This window comes from Oratosquilla oratoria, chromosome 43 (genome assembly GCF_046742065.1).
Source record: "Oratosquilla oratoria isolate Oo_2021 chromosome 43, ASM4674206v1, whole genome shotgun sequence".
Lineage (NCBI taxonomy): Eukaryota > Metazoa > Arthropoda > Malacostraca > Stomatopoda > Squillidae > Oratosquilla > Oratosquilla oratoria.
The window spans coordinates 18,398,347-18,404,720 of record NC_134819.1 but is presented as its reverse complement, the minus strand read 5'-3'; positions in this window follow the sequence as shown (position 1 = coordinate 18,404,720).

Sequence of the window (6,374 nt, the reverse complement as noted above, 5' to 3'; positions counted from 1 at the left end):
TGGAGGAGGAATGGGGATGTTTCAAGAAGTTACAAAGTGGGCAAAGATGGTGTGTGGAACAAGGAGTACAGGAGGGAATAGAAGGAAGGGTAGTGAGTGTGGCATGAGTGATAAAGAGGTGTGGTACGTATTTGTGTTCTGCTGTCCAGTTGGTGAGAAGTGTGGATGTAGATTTGGTTGGGGCTATTTTGTGTCTGTAGTGAACTAGGTGTTGAGTCTGTTGAGGTATGGCTGTAGCATTTATGTGGCTGTGTCTGCATTATGTACTGTGCATGTAATTGTTATGTCATCTGTGTAAGAGGAGATTTGTATTTCTGGAGTCTGGGGTATGGGGCATCCAGTTCAGGCCTGTTTGAGTATGTAGCTGACAGGTTGGCTCCTTCTGGCCAAAGCCTGGTTCAGGTCTATTTAAGTGAGTATGGGTACATGAGGTGGCCTTTCAGGCCACATCTCTCAGTACAACACTTGGCACCATACTGTGAACTTGTCTTTTGCAGTAAGCACCAGCTGCACCACTGAAGAAGAGTGGCAATTTTGGAGCAAATTCTTTGATATATACAGGGAAAATCTGTATCTCTGGAAAATTAAATCTATAGAAGGAAAATAAAATCTATAGAGTATTTAGAGAAAGAGAAAAAAAAAAAGCAGCATATGACTTGTTTGTTGAACTTTTAAAAGTAAAGGATGGTGCAGCAACCCGAGATTTAGTGACCAAGAAAATTAATATCATGAGGAGCTCCTAAAGATTAGGAAGAGGCTACTGTCTCCCAACCTGACTGGTCCAATACAGTACAAAACAATCACCTCATATGGGCCACATATAAACATGAATTTAGATTGAGGAATGCAACAATGGGTATGTGTAGTAGCAATACACCACAATAGAAATAATTCATAGTGGTGGAATTTAAAGGATATATACACTCCGATTAAGATATTGATCTGGCAATAGCCAAATTAAAAGATAAGTACTCTGGTATGGAACAGGGTCATCGAGAAGATGATCTGAATATTGGCAACAAATACATTACAAACATGCATACTCACAAAATTATACAAATCTACGCTAGGGTGATTCATGTGAAAACAAAATTTGGGATATAGTGTAGTTCTGATTCAGCCCTCTACAAGCATGTTTTAAGTGACTTATAGGTCACTGCAACAGCTGCAGTCACAAGTAGGTCTACATCTTCTGTATCCATGGGAGAGGCTATGGTCTTCACTCTGCGACGTCTCGCTAGAACTGAGCTTTGCCCAGAGACAGGAATGAATAGTGTGTGTGTGACACCAGGCAGATTGTCTGGCCAGGTGTTCAAGTGGCAAGAGAGGCTGCCTGAGTGTGAATGGAATCCTTAACCTCTTCAATAGGAGTCAAATTCTTGTGCACAGCATCAGATGCCTGAGGTACAATGATTGCTGCATCACAATAATTGCATTATAAAATATAAAGTCGCTGCTGTATTACTCATTCTCTTTCACTCTGAGTAATAAACACAGAAAATGTGATCAAGCCAGTTCACAGAATTCAAGGGTCACTCAGCTACAACCACAAGATAAATATAATCAAGATCCTGACACCAGCATCCTCGTATACCCACTCGTGTTGGGTCGACTAAAGCTTCCTTGAGGTCCACAGGTGGGACAAAGCTTCTTTGAGGAAACACACAAAGCAAAACACCCACACATGCCAAGAAACATCAAAACAACACCCAAAGACCTATATCACACTGATAAGGCCTAGACTAGAATATGCGGTGACATTGTGGTCACCCAGTACCAAAAAGAATATAAAGAAAATAGAATCCAGAGAGCAGCAACAAAAATGGCACCTGCACTTGCAAACTTATCATATGAGGAGAGACTGGCTAAACTGGAATTACCGACTCTGGAGCAAAGAAGAGAGAGAGGTGACCTACTGACCATTTACAGAATCACGAAGGGCACAGAAATACTCGATAGAGAGGACTTGTTAAAATGGGACAAGAGAACCACAAGAGGACATGGAAAGAAAATAAAAAACATAGTTATAGAAGAGATCAGAAGAACAGTTTTCCACATAGAGTGGTGGACACTTGGAACAAACTAGACAAAAAAATAGTGTGTGCAAAAACTATTCATGAATTTAAGAGCAAACTAGACACTGCAAGATACAAAGGCAGGACACCACAAGTCTAGCTCCCCTTCCCATAAAATACAACTAGGTAAATAGACATCATCGTATGGAAGAAGTTAAAGGAGGGTAGGGTACCGGAGGACTAGAGGAGTGCCTGTATAGCTTTGCTTTACAAGGGAAAAGGGGAAAAATGTGAGTGCAGTTGTTTCAGAGGGACCAGTTTGTTGAGTATAGTTGGGAAGGCTTATGGGAGGGCCTTACTTGAGAAGATTCGGATAGGAACAGAGGGAGTAATTGGTGAAGAAACTCATGGGTTTAGGAAAGGTAGGGGTTGTATACCCCCTTTGCTGAATCAAAATGCAGTTTTAAACCACTACACTCCACACTCTTCTGATAAACCTCACAGAGTTTTTGATGGCATCAATTCAAATAACCCCCCACACAGAACACTTTTCATAAAACTAGACATTATTAAAGTTTTCAATGCCATCCCCCATCACAATCTCACAAACAAAATATACAACACAGACATGCACAGTAATACCAAGAGATGGCTGGCCAATTATCTGGCAGGTAGAAATGCCTATGTGTCATATAATGGCCAATCATTGGACACCAGAAACTTTAAGAATGGAGTACCATAGGGCTCATTTCTATGCCCCACATTCTTTAATCTCACCAATGATATACCCACACCTGACATCTCAGAAATACAAATTTCTCCTTATGTAGACGACATAACAATTACTTGCATACACTGTGTGAGGCAGTTGTCCTCCATCCCATGACATTGTTGACTTGTAAGAGTTCCCATTGGGACACGCTTGTGCCCATCCAGCTGTGTTGGGTCGACTAAAGCTTTCCTGATATCCACAGGTGGGACAAAGCTTCTTTGAGGAAACACACATGCAGTACCTCCATTGCAGTCTCCTCCTCCCCCCTCCCCTGCAAGCAGACTGCCTTGGGACACAACTTGCAAAGCACAGTCATCACCTCCCTCACCGTCTCTCCCTCCTCCTCTTCTTGCAATAGAGTAAGCCATATTACTAATGGTGCCCAACTTTCACTCTAAATAAACAACTACTCTTCCATCAGAGTTTGCCTTCCAGCCAGTCCTGACATTTGGTGCCCAACATGGGGCCAGACCAACTACCTGACACACTGTAACACAAAGCCACAGAAATACTACAACCATACTATGTTATACTCAACACCTGGTTCATTACAAATATACTCAAAATAGCCCCAACCAAATCTACAGCCACACTTCTCACCAATTGGACAGCGGAACACAAATACATACCACGCCTCTTTATCAACAACACTCATACGACACACACATACTCCCAAGAATCTTGGCATAACATAAGGTACATCCATGTCATTCAAACAACACATCACAAGCATAATCACAAGCATAATCACAAGCATAATCACATCACAAGCATAATCCAAAGAGCAGCTACAAAAATGGCACCTGCACTTGCAAACCTATCATACGAAGAGAGATTGGCTAAACTGGAGTTACCGACACTGGAGCAAAGAAGAGAGAGAGGTGACCTATTGACCATCTACAGAATCATGAAAGGCACAGAGGTACTCGATAGTGAGAACTTACTTAACTGGGACAAAAGAAACACAAGAGGACATGGAAAGAAAATAAAAAAACATAGCTATAGAAGAGAACTGAAGAAAAACAGTTTTCCTCATAGAGTTTTGGACACTTGGAACAAACTGGACAATGAAATAGTATGCGCAAAAACCATTCATGAGTTTAAAAACAAACTAGACACTGCAAGATACAAAGGCGGGACAACACGAGCATAGCTCCCCTTATAAGGACTAAATGTACACCTAGACTTAACACTCATATATAAATTGCAGGCACAGTATTTAGACAAAACAAAGAAAATAATACTACAGTACACAAACAATGCATACACTCAGTGATGAATTATGCTAGCCCCACATGGGCCCCTAATCTCACTAAGACACACCACAACACCCCTACAAACCATACAAAACAAAGCCCTAAAGACAATTACAGGTTGCATACAAATACAAAACCTAAAGAGCATTTACACTATGAAACAAAAGTCCTCAAGGTCAAGAATCACCATGATATGAAAGGCAAAGACCTAATGCAACCTCCACAACCACTGCAAACCCACTACACTACATAGCAGAACACCCACACATGCCAAGAAACATCAAAACAACACCCAAAGACCTATATTACACACAAATACTCTCTTTTCTTCCTCCACAACCACCAGACACCCACCTCCAGAAGCATATCCATAATCATATTGCTCACTGCTCTATCAACAGGGTGAAAGACAACATATTGCTGCATACTATACCCCCAGATATCCATCCTACTGAATCCTCTCTCCCCTGAGAGGACAGAGTCCACCTGGCTTGACTGGTGCAGACACCATCCAGTGCTTCTAAGCTACCAGATGAGGCTGGATGACCACATCACAGATAACTGTACAGGATGCAATACTTCACCCCATACTATACAACATATTATGGAAGACTGCATAGTACACAATCATATGTCAACAACACAATAAACACTCTATAAGGGGATTGTGGGAAAACTCCATTCCAGCTGTGGTATTCCTCAGGGAGTCAGAACTGCTCAGCCAGACTGTCTAGGAAATGATGACTAGATATAATTTCTTCATTTTTGATACAGGCACATGAGAAAATTACAAACATAATTTATCATATCTGAGTAAGTATTCTGAAGTTTTACATGAAAATTTACTTGTACTGTATTTAAAACTTTTGAGTTAAAATCATCTTTCATGACACCAATACTTGATATATACCTTTTAGAATCTTTCAGTCAATTGGATACACCACTTTTATTCACAAAACATGGAACTACTAAAATTAAAACCTGCACCAGTCCCTGATTTCTGATGAAACTTGACATAATATATAACACCAAATTCAAGAACTTAGTGTATTTATATATATATATATATATATATATATATATATATATATACATACATACATACATACATATACCAAGGCTTTTTCCCCCTTACTAGGGAGGCAGCCAAAAAGGAAAAGGCATAAAATCATTCCCACCTATTCCATCCCTGAAAACACTCCACACCCCTCCACCCTCCCTCCCATCTTAGCACCTCCCAGATGACGGGTCATCCCTGCACCCTGTCCACTGCCCTGGGTCAGAATTAGTGTCGCAAGACACAGCACATCCACAGCAAGGCCGCTTCATTAAATCGGCGACCCCCCCTCTCCGTCCCCCCATATAAAGGAGAGGATGGGGAGAAATCCCTTCAGGCTGCGTCAAACTTTTGCTCACACACACTACCTCACCCCCCATCCATTCCACCTCATGCATCACAACATCTTCCATATACAACCATTCTCCATTCTCCCGTCTTCTATCCTCTCCCGTCCTTCCTCAGCAGACATTCCCCTCTTCCCCAAAGCCCCTTTCACCCCATCCATCCATCTCATCCTAGGACATCCCCTCATGTTCACTCCCTCCACATCTGCCTTCCATACCTCCTTTACTAGTCTTTCTTCACTCATTCTTTCCATGTGTCCAAACCATCCTAATACTCTTTCATCAACCCTATCTCCCAACTCCCTTTCCACCCCTGTTCTCCTCCTCACCTCCTCATTTCTCACTCTATCTAGCCTAGTAACCCCCATCATACTTCTCAGACACTTCATCTCAAACACATTCAAGCTCCTTCTCTCTTCCTCTCTTATGTTCCATGTTTCTGCTCCATACAGTGCTGTTGGCACAATTACTCCTTCATACAGTCTCCTCTTAGCATCCATTCCCAAATTTCTATTCCTCATTACACTTTTTAATCCACCAAGGCATTTACTCGCTTCTCTCAATCTACATTCTACCTCCACCTTTACTCCACCTTTTCCTGCCACATTTGCACCCAAGTATCTAAAACTATCCACTTCCTCCAGTTGCTCTCCCTTAATGCTCACTTCCAGATTACTGCCACTTTCACCCCTTGTACATCTCATCACCTTACTTTTACCCACATTTATCTTCAGCTTTCTTCTATCACACACTCTCCCAAACTCTGTCACCAACTTCCTCAATCCCTCCTCCGATCCTGCCACATGCGCAGTGTCGTCCGCAAACAACAGCTGGCTCACCTCCCACTTTTCTCCATTTTCTTTAACCATCTCCAATCCCTGATCCACTACCCTTGCATTTACCTCTTGCACTACCCCTATATATATA